The sequence below is a fragment of the Ambystoma mexicanum genome, chromosome 3p (assembly GCF_040938575.1).
Source record: "Ambystoma mexicanum isolate Mex_15411 chromosome 3p, UKY_AmexF1_1, whole genome shotgun sequence".
In the NCBI taxonomy this organism is placed as follows: Eukaryota; Metazoa; Chordata; class Amphibia; order Caudata; family Ambystomatidae; genus Ambystoma; species Ambystoma mexicanum.
This window is the reverse complement of record NC_090925.1, coordinates 465,942,772-465,969,361: the sequence shown is the minus strand read 5'-3', so window position 1 is coordinate 465,969,361 and position 26,590 is coordinate 465,942,772.

Genomic DNA, 26,590 nt, shown 5'->3' with positions numbered 1-26,590 from the left:
TATGGATTCTTCTTGCAGTGGTGATGGTAAGGGCCATCAAATCCCTGCTGCATTTAGTGGAAATTTTGCTAAAGTCTAGCATATATTCAGGATCGTCTAAAAACAAAGCCGGTTCGTTCCTAACCAGAAGGCCCAAAGGGACCAAACTGGCTCTAAGGTATTCACATAGGAAATGCCCATGCACTTCAGTGCGAAAGCATTTCTTCTTTAGTTTCAATAGTTCTTCTCCTGATGAAGTAGTTGCAATTAATTCTTTGGCACCTTGCATATTGAACATGGAGGGGCCTAAAATAATGGTATTGATCTGGTCTTCCGAAAAACTTAGTGTGTGGTCCATGGTCAGTAGGTGGAGCGGGGGAGGGACCCCGCAAGTAGTTAATATAACCAGTGATAAAAATAGAACAGATGCCCGTAAGCGAAAGAGATTCGGCGAGTCCCACCGGGTGGTCCGTAGGCAGCTCCAGGGAGTATCAAAATCTTAGGTCAAATATGTTATTAAATGGTACTGATCTGCAGTCCACTTGTAACAAAGTTTTAAGAAATCTAGTCGTAGATCCCTATTACAGAATAACTGTAACTTGATATTTTATAACTAAAGGGATAGCCCCTACTGTGGAAGGAAAGGAGGGCTAGAAAACAATATGGAACAAAGAAAGAGCTCCAACCACAGATATTTTAGCACTCTCCTAATGTCGGAGTGTTTTAGTCATATTATTTTAAAGCAACTTGGACTCAGAGCTTCAAAACGTAAGCTCAATACCCTTTAAGTATCTTTGTTAAATCGACAAACCAAAACAGAGCTGAGAGTTTAAAAAATAACTTCTGCTTAGTAGTACTTAAATACAATTTATTGGTTTTTTGATTTCACCAACAATGAAAAAAAAATATAGTAATAAATATATACTCCAAAACTGTCTCATTCCTAAACAGAAAAATAAGGTATGAATACAACACTATTGATTGTTTACACAATAGATGGGATTAGTATCATCTAATAGTGCAGTAAAGAAAAAGAGATAAAACACAAATGCATACTAAACAAAAAACAAATACAATTTTGCCTTTTGATAAGTTACAGAAAATTGATGATTGCATTGTTCTTTGACATAATAGCAATAAATGTCCATATAAATCAACTAAAGCATCAGAGGACCAAAACCATCGGTCTACGCCAGGGGGAGGGGCCCCCTATTAGGTTGTACAGGTCAAAGGTGCACAAATTGTGCTTGGCCTTGGGGCGTTTCGGCTAGAGAATGGAACGCCTTCATCTGGGCCCCAGGTTTGGAGATCTCTGTATAATAGCAAGAGAGAAAAAAGAAAAAGAAATAAAGTAAAAAAACCGGAGATGGAAGGTTTTTTTTTATATAAGGACTAGAGTTGGATATCATACTCTTTTTTAAAAAAGGGAACGCAAAAGTGCTGGCTTGATTGATTTAACATTAAAAAAGGGAATATAGATCTATTAGTATAAACCAAATCAGAAAGAATCTGATTTGTATATAATACTGGAGCTGCTGCAGGACCAACCTGTGGGTGTGTTCACCGGACTCCACCGCAGTGGGGAGAGTTCCAGTTTTATTCTGAAAAGCTGTAAGTCACTTGAAGGTGTGGTACCACTTGTAGATGCATCTACATGTGGAAGGTCGAGCGTCCTACTGTAATCAGGACGAAAAAACACATACCAGGCGTGAAACTCTAGGAGACAGGAAAAAGAAAGAGAGACAAAGGAGAAATGTCAAAATCCCCATTACATGTCCTCTACTTCTTATGGAACCCTGTGATCTTGCTTGATAAAAGGCGCAATACCGTTAGTGAACAATAGGCAGGTAAACAAGCATAATACCTAGTGTGCCTCTTGAAATGGCGCAGGCCCTGGTACTGTTCCAGGGTCCGGATGAACTGGTGAGGTGCCGAATACAGTAGGCTGTCTACAATGCCTGATGGCGGAAGGTAGCTATCAAGAAAGGGGAAAGCGAAAACCCAGAGTCAATACAAGAAAGTAAACAGAGGCGTGGGGCAGCCTACTGTTAAATCAGTGTGTCGAGCCGATAGCGTGAGATAAATGGGAACGCTTACCTGGAAGAAGGTTAACGGAGACAGATAGCAAATATTGTCTTCGGTATGGCCGGAGCTAATCCTGGTCACTCGGTGGAGCTGTTCCCCGAAGTTTATATACTGCGCATGCGTGGGAGATTAGTGAGAGCAGGTACCACGCATGCGTCTCGCGTCAGAGGCTCCCGTAGTCATGGTAACAAACTGGTACGTACAAGATGCCGGAAAGGTGTTGTGTGCGGATGAAGACACACAAAAAGACATGCTGAGCAATTACTTAACAGAAGAAGAGTTTATAAGTGCTGTGAACATATAAGGAAACGAGGTATACTAACCTGGGAACTGGGGGTGTCCAGGTCCGTACGGATGCACTGTGTACATCATAACGGCACATACTGTGAAGCCATGTATCGCTAGACATGTCAGTGATGTAATAGCAAGAAAGATGAAACTAAAAAGATGGATGGTCTGTAAGTCCTGTGAGTTGACAAGACACCCTGCTCTATACTAACTGCGTATCTAGAGGGCGTGGTCAAGACCCGAGAGGGGACCGCATAGGTCTCTATTTTAGTCCCAGGTTACTTTAGCTTCATTGAGGCCAAGTGTCAGAGTCTGGAGTTTGAAAATCCACCAAGCTTCCTTGTGTTTAAGAGCATTCTTGACATTAGTGTTACTCTCCAGCTTGTCGATGACCCACCAGGTCATATCATCAGGGTTGTGACATTGCTCCAAAAAGTGTGAGACCAGGGGGGCATTTTGTGTTTTACACCGAATGCGTGAACGGTGTTCGTTTATCGGTTTGTTCACTGGTCTTTGTGTCTGACCCACGTATCTTAGGCCACAAGGGCACTCAATCAGATATATTGCATTGATGGTTTTACAATTGGAAAAGTGTCTCAGTGTCCAAACTTTATTGTCAATCTTGAACGTTTTGACTTTCTTAGTAAATTTGCACGCTACACATTGGCCGCATGGGTGATGACCCGAAAGGTCCCTCAAGTTCCAAAGGGTTGTCCTTGACGTTTTCTTGTCAAGGCCAGTTCCAGAAGTTCAACAATAAAATTGACTGGGACCCGTTTGTCTGTCAAATGGTGAGTGAGGTGGTCCCTGATACATTCTATCGCAGCTTCCTGCGGGATATTCGAATAGAGGGCTGCAATATCCATGGTGACCAATAGATCTGTAGGTTGGTTAAAGGGGAGGTTCTCAAATTTATTGATAGTGACCATCGTGTCCCTTAAATATGTTCTTGTCAGCTGGCTCAGTGGTTTGAGAAAATGATCTATGAATTTACAGATTGGTTCCAAAATAGAGCCACACCCGGAGACGATAGGTCTGCCTGGGGGATTTATGGCATTCTTATGGATTTTGGGGAGGGCATAAAAAGCTGGAATTCTGCCCTCTGATGTATTTAGGTACTTTTCTTCTTTGTCTGTGATCCAGTCTTGTTCCAAAGCAAAGCTGGTTATTTCTTGAATGGTGTTTTTAATATCCAATGTGGGGTCTTTTTTAATTCTTTTGTAGTTAGTGACATCATTCAGCAATGTCAGTACCATTAGTTTGTATTGGCTTGTGCTTTGGACAACAATCCCACCTCCTTTGTCAGAACTCTTTATAGTAATTTCAGTGTTGTTCTCAAGTTCTTTGAGCGCCCTCCGTTCTGCATTAGACAGATTATGCCGTATTGATGAGGGCTTATTCTGTAATTTATTTACTTCTTTGCGAATGCATTTTTCAAATGTTCTTACCGCATCCGGGATGTCGCTGTCATTCGGAGTAAATGAGGACTTAGGGTGCAGACCAGTATCATTTAGTTGACCATCATATTCCGAATCCTGGAAGTGTATTTTGAGACGTATGGTTCTAAAGAACCCTTGAAGTTCTTTATCCAGGATGAACCAGTCTGTAGGATTGGTAGGTACAAAAGATAGTCCTTTGGAGAGAACAGAGAGTTCTGACTTCGTAAGGGCAGTGTTAGATAGATTAAACACTGGTATTTCCTTTACAGGGTTTGAACCTAGCGGCGGCTGCGCCGTCTCGCTCTGTTGGGTCTCCAAGGCGGGTATTGGAACATTGGCATTGGTGGGGGGCCCCAATACGGTCCTTGGGGTCCCCCTTGGCCTAAAAAAGGCGGTGGTCGAGAGAGAGGAGGGAAAGGCATGTTCCTACCTGGCAACTGTGGGCCGAAGGGACTGTTAGAATCTCCATGGCTTGAGCCTGAGCCAGAGCTAGATGTATCACTAAAAGAGACCCATTTTCTTTTTTGTTTAAAAGCTGCCGTTTGATTTTGCATCCTTTCTTTTTCCTTATTTTCTTTATATTCTGGATTAAGGTATGGATATACGATTTCCAGCTTAAAGTTTTTTATATCTTTTGCCAATTTCTTATGCTTTTTTTCCAATGTTTCAGACATAAATTGATCCATAGTGGTATTAATTTCTTTAAGTTTTTCTCTAGCATTGTCAAGACTGGTATTAGTCAGGAATTTCTCTTCCTCTTTTTTCAATTCGCCCTGTATTTTAGTATGGATTCTTCTTGCAGTGGTGATGGTAAGGGCCATCAAATCCCTGCTGCATTTAGTGGAAATTTTGCTAAAGTCTAGCATATATTCAGGATCGTCTAAAAACAAAGCCGGTTCGTTCCTAACCAGAAGGCCCAAAGGGACCAAACTGGCTCTAAGGTATTCACATAGGAAATGCCCATGCACTTCAGTGCGAAAGCATTTCTTCTTTAGTTTCAATAGTTCTTCTCCTGATGAAGTAGTTGCAATTAATTCTTTGGCACCTTGCATATTGAACATGGAGGGGCCTAAAATAATGGTATTGATCTGGTCTTCCGAAAAACTTAGTGTGTGGTCCATGGTCAGTAGGTGGAGCGGGGGAGGGACCCCGCAAGTAGTTAATATAACCAGTGATAAAAATAGAACAGATGCCCGTAAGCGAAAGAGATTCGGCGAGTCCCACCGGGTGGTCCGTAGGCAGCTCCAGGGAGTATCAAACTCTTAGGTCAAATATGTTATTAAATGCAAGGGTTCTGACCCTGGTGCAGGTGGGTGGGACAGAACAGAATCCCTCCCTGGAACACTCACCTGCGACGGCACGTAGGTCTCATCATCCGAATCAACACCTGAGTACAGCTCGGGGGAGGTGCAGCCAGAGACACCCCTTGAGAGCACGACCTGCAGCACTTGTGGGTTCTCACCCACCACCACACCACGTCCCTCACTGGTGGTTGGTCGGCCCTCGGACCCCTCCTGGGTCTGCACCATCTCCACAACCCCAGCAGTATCAGGTGCGTCTTCCCCTGCAAAGACATAAAAACAAAGAAATGGAAACAGGCATTAGCACCATGGCACACAATGAGGGCTGAGAAGCAAGAGAACCAGTACTTGATTGACACATGTCCCACAGGACTAAAAAACTCACATGCATGCACCCACACTGCCTATGAAGGCAAATGGCACACACTGATGACACCAAGATGGAAGATGAACACATTTTCTGCATGCTGCCTGGCAGTGGCATCACACATTGGCCTGTGATTGCCAGGTGAAACACACATGCCATCACACAGATGGCATGTACCATTGCTATTGAGTGAAGATGGAGAGGAGGGCAGCACCTATTCATTCAGTCTAGTTCCCGCATGTAATAGCTTTTCTAATTCAAACAGATCAGATTTTTCACCTGGAGCTGCCAGTCCAAAATGGTCCAATTGCACAGGGACATGTGTGAACAAATGATATCCAGGTAACAAAGTCACTCCACTTTACCATAGCCATGTCAGACATGTGACTAGAGGACTGGGAAATGCCTAGTAAAAGTGGTGGAATGCAAACAATCTGCCTGAATGAACAGTGAAAAATAAGCAACAATGTTGTGGCAAGGTGACACTTCAAGGGCAACTGGCGTGCAGTTGGGATAGATGTCTACTGTTGGCAGAAGGGATACTGCTATGGCGAAATGCAGCTGCGCAGGATGTATTGCATGAAGCACATGGCTGACCCATACGACTCAGGCGCACACACTCTCACCTGGCACACAAACAGAAGCCCTCACACACACACCATGCACATGGATGACACACACATGCATGTGCACTCACCGGACAATGCCTCGTAATCAGGCAGATCTCCCACGCCTTGGATCTGTTCCTCCGTGACGTAGGTCCCAGCGACTGACTCATGTGGAGTGAGTTCCATGTCTACTACTGGAGACCCACCTCCAGTCACTAGAGTTGCGGCATGACTTGAGGCCAGCTTACTCTTTGCCCTGCGCTTTAGGTCATTCCAGCGCTTATAGCAATCATTGGCTGTGCGCCTCACGATTCCAAGGGCACTTACGATGTCCGCAACGGTCTGCCAGTGTGCCTGGCGTTGTGCAGGTGTGGTCTTGGATCCTGCAACAATGACCATCTCGTTATCATGTGCGGACACATACTCGACAAGTGCATTCAGTTCGTCATCCGTGAAGCTGGGCTTCCTCGACGGGCCGGACTGTGTAGCCGTGTCTGGGGCATCAGCCTGTGCCGGACGAGCACTCTTCCTCTTCCGCTTGGAAGGTGGTGGTGATCCTGAGTGTCCTGCGCCGCTCTGGACACTAGGGGCAGGAGCCCTGCTGGACTCTGTATCAGGAGTGTGGGATTGCACACTCAGCATGTGAGTTGGTGCAGGCATTGTCTCAAGTGTAATGGTGTCAGGGGGAATGTCAGCAGGATGGACTAGGACCGACACTGTCCTGGCTGGGTGTGTGAGAGCTGGGGTGGATGGAGCCGCAGCTGCCCCTGCAGCCTCTCCGCCCTGCCTACTTGGGGCAGCAGATGACCTTGCTGCCCCAGATGCACGTGGCATGATGACATCAACGTGCACCAGCGCACGTGTCATAGGCCTGCTGACCTGGAAGTCAGCCATGGAGTCAGCCAGGTCTGGTGCCACAATGGGCTGGTCCAACAAGGGCTGAGCATGGATGGTGTCAGCCACATCAGCCTCAATGGGAGGGGGGGGTATTATGGGTGCCCTTGACTGGTCCTTCACACATGGGGGGACAGGCTCACCCTGCAAGTAACGACCACGTCCCCTACCGGATCCACCACGGCCACCACTTGTGGCTCTTCCACCTTTGCCACCCTTACGGAATCCTTGCATCCCAGCCATGGCACTGATGTTAATGTGCGTATGGGAGTGGCTGTAAACTATTGTCCTGGGCAATTGGGGGTCAAAGGGGTTGGGTACCAGATGGTAATTGTACCCTAGTGCTCTAGCAAGGCTGAATGTAACCCCTGGGGAAAGATGACGGGTCACGCTACGCACAGGAGCCCCAAAAAAGGGAGATGACGTGCACGCAACCCCTCCTAGACCACGTGTGCAGAAAGAAAAACCTGCACTACGCTGTGGCACCCAGTAACACAAGTATGAACGTATGCGTGTCACACGCAGCCTAAAATGACCTCTGAAGGGGTAGGCTACACACGGGGCAAGCACAGATGTTAGATACGTGCGTGACTCACCGTCTGCCAGGTAAAAGAGCGTGAAAAAGGAGCGCGTTTGGTTGGCAACACCCCGGCCAAAAGAAGATTTGTACGCTGTCTGAGGAGACAGGACAACAGTAGAAGGGAACACTGTTTGAGGGAACAGGCCCAGGTAAACCAGTAAAAGAGAAAAAAGAGAAAAAGCTGTCAGAGGTAACAGGGAATACGAACTTGAAACGCTGTGAAGTAAATCGCGTGTGAAACGACAAGAAGTACAGAATTCACCCACTCGCTCTCCATGAAAAGCATGTACAAGGAAATGGTGTTCTACACGTACCTTTTATACAGGCCCACACGTCCAGCGTCACTTACGCGGCGTGTACGCGCTAGGGCCATTTCCACCAATTACACGCTTTGTCACTTCTGCGTGTAGGGCCATTTCCACCAATTACACGCTTTGTCACTTCTGCGTGTAGGGCCATTTCCACCAATTACACGCTTTGTCACTGCCGCGTGTACGCGCTAGGCCCATTCCCACCAATTACACACTTTGACACTCGGACGTGTCTTTCATTTTTTTCACACGCAACATTTTCAAACGTGTGCCCAATTCAACGTGCACGTGACTTCATAGACGCGCATACGCTGGCGACGCATTTACGCGCTAAGGGCCTTTCCTCGAATTACACGCAGACGTGTTGGATTTTTCACGTGCCAAATCACTCCGTATCAAGCTGGCCACGCCTAAGCACACGGAAGACCACGCTCCTGCCCAGAAGGCCGAACTACTGCCCCCCAGAGCCCCGAGCACGCTCCCACCTGCCATCTGCTGCTGCCTGACTGCCTGCTGCCCACGTGCACTGCCATTTGCTGCCTGCACATCAGCCAGGGGTGCTGTTGCTGTGACCACCCCTGCTGGAACCGAAGACTCCCGACTGGGATTCCATCGCTCCACAGCCCAGCCCCAGGACCCAGTTGCCCACCCACTCCTGCCTCTGGGGTTGTCATGTCGGGGCAAACACCATCTGGGACCACTGACAACCCCCGGCCAGAGAGGCAGAGGGGCACCAGCTTCAGTGCCACCGAAGTTGGTGTCCTGGTGGAGCAAGTCCTGGGGCAGTATGATGCCCTCTTCGGAAGTTCCCGCGCCGACAAGGAAGGACGGACTCGGATCTGGACTGACATTGTGACTGCCATCAACGCGGAGGGGGTGGCAGTCCGGGACTTACAACATGTCAGGAAGCGCTGGGAGGACTTCAGGTCCAGGACCCTGAACAAGGCCCGGCGCCTCTTGAAGGCAGCGGATGCCAAGGGGCGCCAGGGCGACTTGTCGAAGAACAGATGAGGGTCCTGGAACGCATATCCCCAGCGCTCCACGTCCAGGTCCTAGAGAAGCAGACCCGTCTGGAGTCGAGCGGTGAGTGTACATGCATCCTGATTGTGAGCAGTGCGTGTGGTGATTATTCGGTAGTGTGCAGGTTGCACATCTGTTTGTATGGGGTCGAGTATGGGTGGGGGTGTACAGGGTCCTTGGGGCTGACACATGCGAGGGCTGTAATGTGTGAGACATGGATGGTGCTTGTGTGTGTAGGCTTGCATGCCAAATGCAGTTGTGTGTGCACACATGTTTGGATGAATGTGTATGTAAGTAGACATGTCCGTGATGTCACGCATGTATGTTGTTTTCGGCTGCATGTATGAGCACTGTGTACATGTGCATGTGTGTGTATTTGACAAGGGTGCAACAGTGATGCAACATGGATGCATGTGACAGCGGTATGTGGAAGCCTGATTGGCAGATGTGACATGGATGCCCGTCTGAACAGTGCGACACTTGGCAGAGGTGTACACATGCATGCAAGTGTGGTGGTGTGTGTACATGTGTGGTGCACTTCCTGTGTTGCATGTGATGTCTGGCTCACCTTTGGCTGCTCATGCAGTTGTATGTGTAGGGATGGTGGTGGCAGTTGCGATATGGCTGTGGTATGGCTCATGTGTGCGAGTTGTAATGACGTGTGTTGGGGATTGTGATGACATGTCTGAGGTTTGCCAATGGCACTCATGTGCAACTGTCATGTGTGTATGTGTCCATTGTACAGTGCCCTGATGCCTTTGTTTTGTTTCTCCCTGTCTGCAGTGTCAACTGATGAAGAGGGCGGAGAAGGTGCTGCGGAGCACAGCGGCGGGGATCCCACCGCCAGCCGGAGACGCAAGGCCCGGCTCCCCTCCCGTGTTGTCATCTCGTCGGGGAGTGAGGAGTCCGGTGCCGCGTCCCAGGCCGCAGCTGCCGGGGGGAGGTCCAAGAGGCGGAGGTTGGAGTTGGACTCCTCGGCAGCAGAAGGGGCAGCTGGGACCGCACAGGGCCCAACAGGGGAAGATGGCACGGAGTCATCCAGGTTGGTGGGGGGTTTGGTGGAGGAGGAGGCCGTGCAAGCACCAGAGACGGGGTCTGGAGGTGGGGATCCCACTGGTGCTAGTGGTGCAGTGCAGTACCAGGGACAGGAAGAAACACAGGCCGCCGCGGAGGTGTCTGTGTGCAATCCTGCCCCCGATCCTGTCCCTGCATCATCTTGCACCAGCAGGGATGCCTACGTCCAGACCCGTTTTCAGGCAGGGGATGAGCTGACGTCAACTGGCCTTCCTCTGCCTGCGGACGTGGCTATCCAGGTCCGGGTTGAGCCTGTCCTGGCTGGTGTGGCGTTGCGTCAACGGGCCATGCGAGGTGACCTGCAGTCTTTTCATGGAGAGACTGCACGTCATCTCGAATGGCTCGTTGACCACGTCAGCCTGCTGGGACAGGTCACCCAGGCCGGATTCCTCCGTCTGATGAGGCTTGCTCCGACCCCCTCCTCAACTGGACCCCCTACGCGCCAGTCGTCCTCTGTTCCATCTTCCCACCCATCAGTCACCTGGGTGCCCTGTGGAGCTGCCTCTGACGGTGCGGCCAGGCTGGTGGAGGAGGCATCCCTGCCACAGTCGGGAGTCGGACGTCCAGCAGGGGTGGCCACATCAACAACTGCACCCCAGCCGGCGGAGGATGTGCAAGCAGCAGGAGGCAGTGCACGGGCAGAGGCACAGCAGCAGCAGCAACGTGGTGGGAGCCATGAAGGCTCGGGGCCTTCAACATCGGAGGGGCAGGCATCGGCCGGAGGGCAGGTTGACCCAGGACGGGGTGTGTCTTCTGTGTGGCAGCGGTTGGGCCAGCAGATGGGTGCGGAGCGGCGGCGGGCGGAAGAGGCGCAGCTCACAATGGTCAGGGCGGAGAACTCCATGCGGAGGGCCCTGAGGCGGGCCGAGTGCCTCGAGGCAATCCGCAGGGGGTTGGAGGAGGACACGGCGTCGTCCCTGCGGACCCTCGGGGCCATGGAACAGGACCGCCTCCGGGACATCGAACAGGAGTTCGATGATGCCTTGGCCCGGAACACCACGGAGTGAGCCGCTGGACTTGCCCGCCGCCTTTGTATATAGGTCTTTAGTTTTAGGTTTCCTTTGTTTTTTCTTATGATTTGGAGTCGACGGACACTGCTCCACTTTTTGTATATAGTTGCATTTTAGTTAGGGTTTTTTGTAGGTTTCCTTTGTTCAGTTGGGCTCATGGACCCTTGGATGTTTTGTACATAGTTCTTCATTGGATTGATTTTATTTTTCATTTGACTTTGGACAACATTTTTTTGGATTAGGATTTGGTGTTTTTATTTTTTTCAACGGACATGCAGCTTATCTTTTTTTCATTGCCATTGTAGTTTGTTTCGTTTCTTTTGCATTCTATTTTTTTTTAATACAATGTTGTTTTCATACTTCACTGTGTGGTATCATCTCATTGGTTTCATGCATGTCATGTTGTGTGTTTTCCCATTCAATTGCAACCATTGTGTGTGACGGACATGGGTTCATTAGCTTTATGGACATTGGGGGTGTAACATGTAATTTTCATTTCCATGTGGGTGAATGGGTTACTTGGTAGGGCTTTTTGGCTGTGGAGGCTGACTATAACGCACATGATTGGGGATTGTGAGGACCTGGTGGGGGCTGCCCATGGTGGCTGGGGGGTGTGGGTGGGTGGGAGACATGAGTGGGGGCCTGGTGGAGGGTGCCCCTGGATGCTGGGGGGTGGGGGTGGTGGGAGACATGAGTGGGGGCCTGGTGGAGGGTGCCCCTGGTGGCTGGGGGGTGGGGGTGGTGGGAGACATGAGTGGGGGCCTGGTGGAGGGTGCCCCTGCACTGCTGGGGGGTGGGGGTGGTGGGAGACATGAGTGGGGGCCTGGTGGAGGGTGCCCCTGGTGGCTGGGGGTTGGGGGTGGTGGGAGACATGAGTGGGGGCCTGGTGGAGGGTGCCCCTGATGGCTGGGGGGTGGGGGTGGTGGTTGACATGAGTGGGGGCCTGGTGGAGGCTGCCCCTGCACTGCTGGGGGGTGGGGGGGGGGTGGGAGACATGGGTGGGGGCCTGGTGGAGGGTGCCCCTGGATGCTGGGGGGTGGGGGTGGTGGGAGACATGAGTGGGGGCCTGGTGGAGGGTGCCCCTGGTGGCTGGGGGGTGGGGGTGGTGGTAGACATGAGTGGGGGCCTGGTGGAGGCTGCCCCTGGATGCTGGGGGGTGGGGGTGCAGGGGGACATGAGTGGGGGCCTGGTGGGGGCTGCCCATGGTGGCTGGGGGGTGGGGGTGGGTGGGAGACATGAGTGGGGGCCTGGTGGAGGCTGCCCATGGTGGCTGGGGGGTGGGGGTGATAGGGGACATGAGTGGGGGCCTGGTGGAGGGTGCCCCTGCACTGCTGGGGGGTGGGGGTGGTGGGAGACATGAGTGGGGGCCTGGTGGAGGGTGCCCCTGGTGGCTGGGGGGTGGGGGTGGTGGGAGACATGGGTGGGGGCCTGGTGGAGGGTGCCCCTGGTGGCTGGGGGGTGGGGGTGGTGGGAGACATGAGTGGGGGCCTGGTGGAGGGTGCCCCTGGTGGCTGGGGGGTGGGGGTGGTGGGAGACATGAGTGGGGGCCTGGTGGAGGGTGCCCCTGATGGCTGGGGGGTGGGGGTGGTGGTTGACGTGAGTGGGGGCCTGGTGGAGGCTGCCCTTGCACTGCTGGGGGGTGGGGGTGGTGGGAGACATGAGTGGGGGCCTGGTGGAGGCTTCCCCTGCACTGCTGGGGGGTGGGGGTGGTGGGAGACATGAGTGGGGGCCTGGTGGAGGGTGCCCCTGCACTGCTGGGTGGTGGGGGTGGTGGGAGACATGAGTGGGGGCCTGGTGGAGGGTGCCCCTGGTGGCTGGGGGGTGGGGGTGGTGGGAGACATGAATGGGGGCCTGGTGGAGGGTGCCCCTGCACTGCTGGGGGGTGGGGGTGGTCGGAGACATGAGTGGGGGCCTGGTGGAGGGTGCCCCTGGTGGCTGGGGGGGTGGGGGTGGTGGGAGACATGGGTGGGGGCCTGGTGGAGGGTGCCCCTGGATGCTGGGGGGTGGGGGTGGTGGGAGACATGAGTGGGGGCCTGGTGGAGGGTGCCCCTGGTGGCTGGGGGGTGGGGGTGGTGGTAGACATGAGTGGGGGCCTGGTGGAGGCTGCCCCTGGATGCTGGGGGGTGGGGGTGCAGGGGGACATGCGTGGGGGCCTGGTGGGGGCTGCCCATGGTGGCTGGGGGGTGGAGGTGGGTGGGAGACATGGGTGGGGGCCTGGTGGAGGGTGCCCCTGGATGCTGGGGGGTGGGGGTGGTGGGAGACATGAGTGGGGGCCTGGTGGAGGGTGCCCCTGGTGGCTGGGGGGTGGGGGTGGTGGTAGACATGAGTGGGGGCCTGGTGGAGGCTGCCCCTGGATGCTGGGGGGTGGGGGTGCAGGGGGACATGAGTGGGGGCCTGGTGGGGGCTGTCCATGGTGGCTGGGGGGTGGGGGTGATAGGGGACATGAGTGGGGGCCTGGTGGAGGGTGCCCCTGCACTGCTGGGGGGTGGGGGTGGTGGGAGACATGAGTGGGGGCCTGGTGGAGGGTGCCCCTGGTGGCTGGGGGGTGGGGGTGGTGGGAGACATGGGTGGGGGCCTGGTGGAGGGTGCCCCTGGTGGCTGGGGGGTGGGGGTGGTGGGAGACATGAGTGGGGCCTGGTGGAGGGTGCCCCTGGTGGCTGGGGGGTGGGGGTGGTGGGAGACATGAGTGGGGTCCTGGTGGAGGGTGCCCCTGATGGCTGGGGGATGGGGGTGGTGGTTGACATGAGTGGGGGCCTGGTGGAGGCTGCCCCTGCACTGCTGGGGGGTGAGGGTGGTGGGAGACATGAGTGGGGGCCTGGTGGAGGCTGCCCCTGCACTGCTGGGGGGTGGGGGTGGTGGGAGACATGAGTGGGGGCCTGGGGGAGGGTGACCCTGAACTGCTGGGGGGTGGTGGGAGACATGAGTGGGGGCCTGGTGGAGGGTGCCCCTGGTGGCTGGGGGGTGGGGGTGGTGGGAGACATGAGTGGGGGCCTGGGGGAGGGTGCCCCTGCACTGCTGGCGGGTGGGGGTGGTGGGAGACATGAGTGGGGGCCTGGTGGAGGGTGCCCCTGGTGGCTGGGGGGTGGGGGTGGTGGGAGACATGGGTGGGGGCCTGGTGGAGGGTGCCCCTGGATGCTGGGGGGTGGGGGTGGTGGGAGACATGAGTGGGGGCCTGGTGGAGGGTGCCCCTGCACTGCTGGGGGGTGGGGGTGGTGGGAGACATGAGTGGGGGCCTGGTGGAGGGTGCCCCTGGTGGCTGGGGGTTGGGGGTGGTGGGAGACATGAGTGGGGGCCTGGTGGAGGGTGCCCCTGATGGCTGGGGGGTGGGGGTGGTGGTTGACATGAGTGGGGGCCTGGTGGAGGCTGCCCCTGCACTGCTGGGGGGTGGGGGGGGTGGGAGACATGGGTGGGGGCCTGGTGGAGGGTGCCCCTGGATGCTGGGGGGTGGGGGTGGTGGGAGACATGAGTGGGGGCCTGGTGGAGGGTGCCCCTGGTGGCTGGGGGGTGGGGGTGGTGGTAGACATGAGTGGGGGCCTGGTGGAGGCTGCCCCTGGATGCTGGGGGGTGGGGGTGCAGGGGGACATGAGTGGGGGCCTGGTGGGGGCTGCCCATGGTGGCTGGGGGGTGGGGGTGGGTGGGAGACATGAGTGGGGGCCTGGTGGAGGCTGCCCATGGTGGCTGGGGGGTGGGGGTGATAGGGGACATGAGTGGGGGCCTGGTGGAGGGTGCCCCTGCACTGCTGGGGGGTGCGGGTGGTGGGAGACATGAGTGGGGGCCTGGTGGAGGGTGCCCCTGGTGGCTGGGGGGTGGGGGTGGTGGGAGACATGGGTGGGGGCCTGGTGGAGGGTGCCCCTGGTGGCTGGGGGGTGGGGGTGGTGGGAGACATGAGTGGGGGCCTGGTGGAGGGTGCCCCTGATGGCTGGGGGGTGGGGGTGGTGGTTGACGTGAGTGGGGGCCTGGTGGAGGCTGCCCTTGCACTGCTGGGGGGTGGGGGTGGTGGGAGACATGAGTGGGGGCCTGGTGGAGGCTTCCCCTGCACTGCTGGGGGGTGGGGGTGGTGGGAGACATGAGTGGGGGCCTGGTGGAGGGTGCCCCTGCACTGCTGGGTGGTGGGGGTGGTGGGAGACATGAGTGGGGGCCTGGTGGAGGGTGCCCCTGGTGGCTGGGGGGTGGGGGTGGTGGGAGACATGAATGGGGGCCTGGTGGAGGGTGCCCCTGCACTGCTGGGGGGTGGGGGTGGTCGGAGACATGAGTGGGGGCCTGGTGGAGGGTGCCCCTGGTGGCTGGGGGGGTGGGGGTGGTGGGAGACATGGGTGGGGGCCTGGTGGAGGGTGCCCCTGGATGCTGGGGGGTGGGGGTGGTGGGAGACATGAGTGGGGGCCTGGTGGAGGGTGCCCCTGGTGGCTGGGGGGTGGGGGTGGTGGTAGACATGAGTGGGGGCCTGGTGGAGGCTGCCCCTGGATGCTGGGGGGTGGGGGTGCAGGGGGACATGCGTGGGGGCCTGGTGGGGGCTGCCCATGGTGGCTGGGGGGTGGGGGTGGGTGGGAGACATGGGTGGGGGCCTGGTGGAGGGTGCCCCTGGATGCTGGGGGGTGGGGGTGGTGGGAGACATGAGTGGGGGCCTGGTGGAGGGTGCCCCTGGTGGCTGGGGGGTGGGGGTGGTGGTAGACATGAGTGGGGGCCTGGTGGAGGCTGCCCCTGGATGCTGGGGGGTGGGGGTGCAGGGGGACATGAGTGGGGGCCTGGTGGGGGCTGTCCATGGTGGCTGGGGGGTGGGGGTGATAGGGGACATGAGTGGGGGCCTGGTGGAGGGTGCCCCTGCACTGCTGGGGGGTGGGGGTGGTGGGAGACATGAGTGGGGGCCTGGTGGAGGGTGCCCCTGGTGGCTGGGGGGTGGGGGTGGTGGGAGACATGGGTGGGGGCCTGGTGGAGGGTGCCCCTGGTGGCTGGGGGGTGGGGGTGGTGGGAGACATGAGTGGGGCCTGGTGGAGGGTGCCCCTGGTGGCTGGGGGGTGGGGGTGGTGGGAGACATGAATGGGGTCCTGGTGGAGGGTGCCCCTGATGGCTGGGGGATGGGGGTGGTGGTTGACATGAGTGGGGGCCTGGTGGAGGCTGCCCCTGCACTGCTGGGGGGTGAGGGTGGTGGGAGACATGAGTGGGGGCCTGGTGGAGGCTGCCCCTGCACTGCTGGGGGGTGGGGGTGGTGGGAGACATGAGTGGGGGCCTGGGGGAGGGTGACCCTGAACTGCTGGGGGGTGGTGGGAGACATGAGTGGGGGCCTGGTGGAGGGTGCCCCTGGTGGCTGGGGGGTGGGGGTGGTGGGAGACATGAGTGGGGGCCTGGGGGAGGGTGCCCCTGCACTGCTGGCGGGTGGGGGTGGTGGGAGACATGAGTGGGGGCCTGGTGGAGGGTGCCCCTGGTGGCTGGGGGGTGGGGGTGGTGGGAGACATGGGTGGGGGCCTGGTGGAGGGTGCCCCTGGATGCTGGGGGGTGGGGGTGGTGGGAGACATGAGTGGGGGCCTGGTGGAGGGTGCCCCTGGTGGCTGGGGGGTGGGGGTGGTGGGAGACATGAGTGGGGGCCTGGTGGAGGCTGCCCCTGGATGCTGGGGGGTGGGGGTGCAGGGGGACATGAGTGGGGGCCTGGTGGGGGCTGCCCATGGTGGCTGGGGGGTGGGGGTGGGTGGGAGACATGAGTGGGGGCCTGGTGGAGGGTGCCCCTGCACTGCTGGGGGGTGGGGGTGGTGGGAGACATGAGTGGGGGCCTGGTGGAGGGTGCCCCTGGTGGCTGGGGGGTGGGGGTGGTGGGAGACATGGGTGGGGGCCTGGTGGAGGCTGCCCCTGCACTGCTGGGGGGTGGGGGTGGTGGGAGACATGAGTGGGGGCCTGGTGGAGGCTGCCCCTGCACTGCTGGGGGGTGGGGGTGGTGGGAGACATGCATTGTTGATCAGTAGTGCAAGGTGACATGTGGGTTGGCTGGGGGGCATGCCCATGGTGGATGGGCTGCCTGCGGGACATGAGCAGGGGTGCAGGGTAGTCCCCCGTGGTGTGGGCTGCCTGCAGGGGCCGTGGAGGTTGTGGAGCGTACACCTGGGAGGACCCACACGGCCAATTCACGTGTAGTACTCCCCAGAACCCCTGAAATACACATGCCCTGCTGAAATCGCGTGTGGAACTTCCCGCGCACCCCTGAAATACACGTACCCTGCTGAAATCGCGTGTGGAACTTCCCGCGCACCCCTGGAATACACGTACCCTGCTGAAATCGCGTGTGGAACTTCCCGCGCACCCATGGAATACACGTACCCTGCTCGCACTGGGCCAATCGCGTGTGGAACTTCCCGCGCACCCCTGGAATACACGTACCCTGCTTGCACGGGGCCAATCGCGTGTGGAACTTCCCGCGCACCCCTGAAATACACGTACCCTGCTCGCACTGGGCCAATCGCGTGTGGAACTTCCCGCGCACCCCTGAAATACACGTACCCTGATGAAATCGCGTGTGGAACTTCCCGCGCACCCCTGAAACACACGTACCCTGCTCGCACTGGGCCAATCGCGTGTGGAACTTCCCGCGCACCCCTGAAATACACGTACCCTGATGAAATCGTGTGTGGAACTTCCCGCGCACCCCTGAAATACACGTGCCCTGCTCGCACTGGGCCAATCGCGTGTGGAACTTCCCGCGCACCCCTGAAATACACGTACCCTGATGAAATTGCGTGTGGAACTTCCGGCGCACCCCTGTAATACACGTACCCTGCTTGCACGGGGCCAATCGCGTGTGGAACTTCCCGCGCACCCCTGAAATACACGTTCCCCGCTTGGCGTTTGCTGTTTGCCAGCCTGGTGAACTGGTCCAGGGTTAGCGCAGCCCTTTGCGATGATTTAGCGATTTTGATGGCTTTTCCTTGCGCGAGGGCGTTCTTGGGGGCGTTACTGGCGCTGCTGCAGGGTCGCTGCGATTCTCTGCGCCACGGCTGGTTCGGGAGCCTAAAATCCATGAATACACTGTGCGCGTAAATCGGTTTTAGCGCACGTGCCTGGCGCAGACAATCGCACGCGGACACTCTGCGCCAGCCGCTTGCGACACTTTTCTGCGAAATTCTATGAATTACCCTCTTAATTGTGAATCTATTCCATTTCAGCAACTTGTACAGAATGCAAACCATGGCAGATTATGTACTATTTTCAATTCAGACAATCGCTCCACCTTACAGATACAATCACATAGTGCCTACATAATATTTATGCTTCTACGTTATAGTGCAGATGGTACTAAAAACAACTGCAAACTGACTGGATTCACACACGGTCAAGTGTCACTTGGAAAGAAAACCTTTACAACAATAGGTATTATCTACCATACAGGAGCTGCAACCAATGCAGGTCACTACAGAGCATACATTAAAAAGAAATGTGGATGGTTCTAATGTAATGATAGCACCATTACTCTAAAGCAGAGATTGCCAGCTAATCTTACAAATGCGTATTTAATCTTCTTAAAGCCAAAATTTTATAAATAATGTGTACTTCAAGATTACCAAAAAATTATGTGAAAGACTACAAACAGGTCAACAGTTAGAATACACCTACAGGTATCTAACTGCCCAAGAGGATATAACAACGACACAAATAAATGAATATCACAGATCTGTAAGTACAAATGCACAGTTAGAAAATGCCTACAGTGTTACACCATCCACTGGTCACCTTATGCACACGAATACCTGTGCAGTCACTAAGCCCTCCATCTCAGGTCCTGTTCTGCCTTCCTCTTCTGATCTCATGTCCTCACTCCCTCAAGCAGCACGACAGCGGCCCACACGAGGCCCACATGAGGGCATTTAACGCGCTATGGTCATATTCACCCATTGCAACGTTGGCAGCTGCCCTGGCGTCTTGGAGACAGTCGACGGAGACACCGGCTTTTTGCTTTGCTTCGTCACGCCCTCAGGAAGACCCAGCAGCTGCGTTATGGAAACTTAGGTCATGTGACAAAGAAACGTGCTGCACCATCGGTCACGTGATGGGTCATGTGACACTCCTAGGCCCCTTTAAAACCAGAGAGGGAACGCTCATTCAGTGCTTCACAGCTGACCCAATCAGGCACTGTTCTGCGTCTTCCTGTCTCCGCATCTTGAACCTGGACTACGGACTGTTCTTCTTGGATTCCTCTGTCAAGCCCTTGGATATTGTTTTACTCTGCTGCTTCAGGACCTTTGAACTGTATTCTTGGATTCCTTTGGATTACCCCCTGGTTACGACGAACTTGGCTGGCCTTTGACCTTGGAACTCATAACGGACTGTTTTCGGATTTTCCTCTTCTGTTACCTTTTGGAGTACCCTCTCCATACAGGTTTTGCAGTGCCTATTTCTACAACAATCTACGCCTCACCGCTGCCACTTGCTACACTCTGCAGCCACACGGAACACCTCCATTTTCATCTTTGTTCTTCCTGTCCCCAGACCCTTGGTAAGCCCCTTGATATTTGTTACCTCGCTATTCAGTATATTGTTTGCCATTGTACTGACCCATTGCTTGCTTTACAGCGGTCGAGGGGTCACCAGTGTTCCTGGTTCAAGGATTGCTCAGGAAGTTATTTGTATCTTTCTGAGTGGATCTTGTGGACAGAGGCCCCATAATCTTCACGACCATCAAGTCATAACATACAGGTACTTATCTGTTGTTAAAAATTGGCAGCAAGGCAACAAACATAACATTAATCAGAAAGAAGAAGGAAGCACTCAAAGGAAACAAGGAAGTAGTTAGTACCATAGCAAATAAAGTTTTTTTTTATCCGACAAGGATTTTTTTTTCCCAGACCCAAGGTTTAGAAAAGCAAGCACAGAAACTGAGCAGAATGCACAGTACACTGATTTGTAAACTAAATATGAGGGGCAAAAAAAGTTAACTGTCTATTATGCAATGTAGTAAGTTTTCATAAAATACAAAACTAACATACCTTTTTCTTTTATCACAGAAATTAGGTCATACTTCCGGCAAGTACTAAAGGCATTTTAAGCATATATAGATTCTGAATAAAGTAAGTATATTAGCAGTCATTTTGCACACAAGCGAACCTACACGTCAAATCTATGATAGCAATATGCTGCTGTGGCTGTAGGCTGGCCCTTGCATCTTGGTTGTGTAACCTACCACCTACGCCTTACGACCAAGGTACAAAAAGTATAGTTCCTACCCATAACCATTGCTGCATATCAAAACCATGGTCCTTGTAAATTAACTACTTTTAAGTTAACTTTTGGGACCATCGTCTGCGGCCATGCAGCCAAGACGCTAGGACGTGTACACAACTACCGCATTACACCACACCCATATTCACTTATAACCCCAGTGCTTATGACTTCAGTCTATGGTGCATAGCCTTTGGTCATGCAGGCAACTCTCTGGGTCCAGGGCAGAAACACCATAGCATATTGGAACCATTGTGCCTTGTAATTTCACTATGTACAAAGTTGGTTTTGGGAGCATAGCCTTCGGCCATGCTCCCAAAACGCTACGCCCTCCCCACAACCATCTTAATGATGTTGCATAGTACAAGTGCACCTATAGCTGTGATATGCTGCAGTAGTTTGTAGCCACAGGCTACAGACGTGAGTGTGATGCCATAGATTTATCAATTAATGGGTATACAGTATATAAAATCCATAGGTGCTTACAACTGCAGTGCGTATTACTTTGTTCAAATACTCTACATCCTGGCCACTACTACCAGACCATATGCCATCTATTGGGGCATATAACAACACTACGTACAAATGTGGTTTTGGGGGCATGGCCTTCGGCCATGCACCCGTAACTGCAGCCCCTCCCCACAGCCGCCTGAGTGATGCACTACCACACCATATCACACCCATTGTGCCTTGTAAGTACACTACATATAACTGTGCTGTTGGGTGCAGAACCTCCCCACAGCCACCTGAGTGATGTTCAGTACTAGGGGTGTCCCTGTAGCTGTGAAATTCTGCAGTGATTGTGGGCAGGGCCTAAAATCGTAGTTGTATGTCCATGCATTTCAACATATGGATGTGAAGTGGCTGATAACTCCAGTGCTTAGAAGTTGCTTCTTGGGTGCATGGCCTTCGGCCATGCAGCCTAGACTGTACACACTCCCCACAACCATCTGATCAAAAATGAATACTACAGGTATACCCATTGCTGTAACATGCCGCAGTGGCTGTAGCCAGGGCCTACAGTCTTGTAAGTAAGGCGTCTGGCCTATGGTCTACGGCCATGCACCCAAGAGTGTAGGCCCTGGCCACAATCACCGCAGCATATTACACCCATGTTTGCATAAAAATCAGTAGCACACCCATAGAAGGAAACATTGTAAATGTAGCATGTACTGAATTTCTACCCAAAACTCTGGGAGCTGGCCACACCTGCCAGATACATAATCGATTGTGTGGGTGTGAAGTATAAATTTGATAAGTCTCAGTGGTTGTGTGCAGTGTCTACATGCTTGGGTGTATGGAATACAGCCTGCAACCATGCACCCAAAAGTATACATCTTGCCCACAACCACCGCACTAGATAAAAGCCATGTTGGCTTGTAAGTGAAGAGGTTATAACTTTGTTGTTGGGTGATGTCATCTTTGATGTCATGGATGTTATTCTTAACAGTGCACAGTGGTGGCGCGAGTTATGGTTGCTTAGCTTACCATAACTGGCGAATTTCAGTTTTTTTTTGGTTTTACTTGTAACCATAACGTCCCTTTAACAACGTTTTTTCACTGAATTTGATAGGTTTTTAGTAGCGCAACTTAACCATAACGTCCCTTTAACAAAGTTTTTTCATTGTATATATGTTATTCTACGATAACTGTTGAAATAATGCAGAGTTTTCAGCACTTCGGCCAGCCCTAACCGAAGAGGCCATTGAACCATTGCAAAGTGTACCCAAACATACATACATTATTTTCAGAGATATGAATGTAAAAATGGCCTCTTTGGGTGGGATTCAAGATAATCCTTATGGAAGTCTATGAGCCTTGGAGATTCCAATACTGAATCATAACCATGGGAAAATAGATACCATGGGGAAGCTCTCATTGGAATTCTGGAAGAATCTAGGCTTCATTTCAGCCCAAAACACCTTCTTGTCAGATAATACACAGTGTCTTACCTATAATGCTAGAGGAGGTAACGCTGTAATCCACTATAGTCTTGTGCTGCTTGAAGATTGGTCCAGCTATGTGAACTTTGAAATATCTTGCAGAATTGAGAGCGACCATAATGCACCGATTTTACACAGGAGGTATAATGGGCAGACAAATAATTGTGCTAATGATGAGTCACCCATTGATGATTTAACAAATACATTCAGGGTTAGGTGGGGACCCCAATTGGAAGAGAGCCACCAGACCTGGAAGGAAGCCAGCCCCTAATTGTTGCCTGATCCAGCGCACTCATGGCAAAGCCCGCTTGGCTCATGGGCACCAGCAATTGCAGCAATTTTGGTGGTTGTAGTGCCTTGGAGTTGTGGGAGCTGCTGCTCCAATTACGGGCAGAATTCTATGAGACACTGAGGGGTTTCACTCCTCGAGTCAAAGTCTTCGTGGGCCATCAACAGTATTACAGTTTTTTGTGCTTAAAGGCCACTCTAGATTTAGCATCTGACCCTGGGAGAGGTGAGAAGACCTTCACCCTTATCTTCAATCAGATGGATTTTCAAAGTGATTTGCTGGCATCTTCCCATCGAGGGCATCTCTAATTTACCCCAATGTGAGATATCTAGGAGCTCTCTAGTGGGTTTATATACTGTACTTCCTGCTGGGAAGCCTCAACCAACCCCGTTTGTCTGCCAGCTATAATAATTGAATCTTTCCCACCACCAATCTGTGCAAAGGGGGGTGGAGAGACTCTTTAATCCGGTCGGGCGTTCCCTTGCACAGTAACTCTTCTTGCTTTACTTCCTCGCTCCCTTTTGGCTCTAATAGCTAGCTGTTCAAAAACTAGCTTTTGGCTTGTTGCCTTTTTTGTTGCCTCCTGTCTGCTTGCTGCACACAGAATCCTGCAATTTATGCAATTTATGAGCAATTTATGAGCAATGTTCCTCTGATCATTCTGGATTGCTGCCTTAGTACTTTACCTATTTAGTCCCAGCACTGGCCTTCGCTTCCATTGACTGAAAATTAATGCAAATATTCTCAGTGCTTAGTTATACAATTGAGCTTGTTATACCTAACATTTAATCAATCTCCATAGTTACAAGAGGAGAGGTAGACAAACTTGTGTAAACGTATGCACACGCTCTTTGAGCCAGTACCCCTAATCTGTGTTTTATTGTCTTAAAACTCCTAATGTGACCATTTTACCCTAAATGATATTTTAACTATTCACTGATTTTAACATTGCATATATTTGGCTCCACTTTAGTATCTTTGGGACTGATTCATGGAATTATGTGCGCCGAAAAACGGGCTTTGTGCACCATTCTGCTCGCAAATCCCCATTTGTGAAAAAGGGATTTGCGGGCAGAATGGCGCACAAAGCCTGTTTATCGGCGCACATTATTCCATGAATCGGCCCCTTTGTCTTTCTGATGCCTTTTTATCTTGCTTATACACGTGATTGTATCTAGTTTTAACTGTTCCTTATCTGTATATATGTTGCTGTTTGTACTGTGACTTATTGCCTTGATTAGGGTTTTGAAAAATCCAAGAGGAAAGCTCCCCATGACATCTCACCCAAACAAACAAACAAACAAGAAGCCAGCAGTCGTTAAGCAATTGGTATCAGAAGTCAATGTCCTTTCATCTGAAATTGAATCTTTGCTTAAAGATATGCCCACTTCCAACTTGGCTCCTATCTTTTCAAAAATCGTTCTGGGACTAGAAGTCCTGCTATTTGCCATGAAGAACAAGATGCTGATTGTATTTCTTCTGCTTCCTAAAGTGTAACCCAACTCTAATCTTCAACTAATAAGGAATTCCTGGGGTCTGATGATTTACTGCAATTGCCCTTGAAACTCCAACTCTATGTTTCGAAGAAACATTTGGCTCCAGCTATGGAAGAGATCTCTCGGAGGGGTGTGAACAACAGGAGGCCCACACATTTTGAAATGTGTCTCCCTTAAATGTTTCTTCGAGCCCAAAAATCGAATAACATGTATATGTCTATCCCCCATGAATATCCGCCCCCGGGGTTCAACTCTGCCATACCATTTGTATCCGATGATACCTCACATGGCATTATATCTCCCTTGCCATCAGACATTATTATCTCATTACACATTGAATACCAGAGAAACATAATAAATAATTCTAACGATAAGGATCTTGGCCATCCTCCTGTGCCAGTTGAGAACATGAACAGGTACCGTTGTTCTGCCTGTAAACCACTACTGCATAACCTCAAAACAGATATTGATGTAATGAAACTACAATTAACCAACATCCTAGTACATCTGGAGAATTTAAAGGCCATTGGGCCTGCTTCTAAACCTCAGTTGGATAATGTTGCCCAAAACAAATGAACCGCTTTTGGCTCCTCAGTGTATGCCTACCATAATCCCTGAGACAAATCGACCCAAAAACCATAATCCCCCCTGATACAGTATCCATGCTCTGACAATAATGAGCCCCCAAGGGTCCCTTTATCAAACCCAAACCCTAATTTTCCAACACGGGTAAAAACTGCAACCAATGCATAGGTGGCTCAGACGCCAATAGTTTGTGTCCACCTACTGCATTACGAACATAAAGATGTAATTTTTTCCTTCCCTGACTGAAGCAAACTCTGATCCCATATCTTCTAAAACTTGAGGGAAATCCCATTCGTTGCATATGATGAGAGTCCAGAATCTTTGAAGAGGCTCAAATGAGCATCCCAAATCTTTAACAAACAAGGTAATTCACTGGCTGCGTCATACTAAGGGCTGCTTAGCAGTTATTCATTCATATATCATTAATGTTAGGCATATCCAAGACACCACAAATCTTAGCTACAATTAAATCAGCTGGTACTTTCATCAAATCACCTAGTGCATGGCCTCTTATCAATCAAGTATTGCACATTACCTCTCTTGGGTTCACAAATTATATAGAGGCCTTTCCCCCTGCCTCTTTGCGGGAGGTTGCACCAAAAGGGCAATCATTACCTACTACTGGAGGCCTTATTGATCTGACAGGTGAATCAGCGAGGAAAAGTATTCCAACTAGCACTCCCCAAGACTTCATCCAATCCAAGGACAGACCAAAATGAGACAGTGCACCCACTTCAGCTTCCTATACACATTTAGCAGGGGACTTTGATCCATTTGAGAAGAATTATGATCCAGTGTCCATTCTCTCCTAGAACATAATGGATTGGCTACTAAAAATATGGACCTAGATTGGCATGAATTCTTAGATGAAAATAAAGTGATTTGCTTTCAGGAAACCCAGCTAAATGAGTCCATCCATAAACCTTATTATCATACCTTTTTTTTTGGCCAGCCCAAAAAGCTGATAAAGGATGCCGTAAATGTGGTATTTTAATTTGGGTACACATGAATCAGGGTGTGTGGGGTACTGGGTGACTTGAACTGCCAACTTGAATACACCAACCTGTCCTCTGAGGATATTGCTGCAGAGGATGAGATCCGGGGTATCCAAGACCAACAGGTCCATCCTCCCTGCGTAAATACACCTTAGCAAATTCTGCCTTATAGTTTTCCACTATTATGGACTTAGACCTTGCAATGGACGCTTTCCCGAGTTTTCCTCGGCCCATCAAATGTTTCTAACATTGAGCAAACAGAGCCTAATTGATTATATCTTGATAAATGTAGATCAATGGGGCCTGATAAATTCCTTTCAAGTCCCAGAATGCTTATAAAGTGATCATGATACTCTGATTGCCAAATTGTCCTCTTATGTTAATTGGGGTCATTCCCAAATTTCCCATTACCGACATACCAGTCTTGATCAACCATCAAATAAAAAAAAATGTGATGGTTACCACCTGCTGATCCCTTACTGTTACCAAATATATATGCTGATCTGTTGCCTCTTTTTGGAATAATACGCTATGCCTTACTCAGGCTACTTCCTTCTTTCATCAGAATAGGCAAAGACAAGACCAACCAAACCAACAACCATAAAGGTTGGTTTGACAAAGACTGTAAAAAAGACACACTGGCTCTTCTACAAAAATTTAAATCTTGCAAATTGTGAGAACCTGAAATAGTAATCTGCAATAGAAATGATTTTAAAAATGTAAGTGTAAGGAAGAAAGCTGATTACAAAGCAGCTCTTTGGGATTCTCCTCTCAATGCAGTTAAGCTCCACAAGGTCAAACACTTCTGGCACCTAGTTAGGATGGGCCTAATGCCGGACAATTACTACTCATCAAATAATATCTCACACCAAGCCTGGCATGAGCACTTCCAGTCCCTATATTGTAAGGAGCACAATATAGGTGTAATTAACCTAGAGCCAGTAGAAAGCTGTAACCAGTCGATGGAGATCACCAAGCCTAGTTTAACTAACCTGCTCGTTTTCTCTTCAACACATTGGCAAAGCCCATGGTCCAGACTATTTAGCAGTAGATCTCGTCAAAAGAAACACTGACATTTGGAAGCCCTTCTTAATAACGTTTTTATCAGGAAAAATACGTGTACCTTTCCTG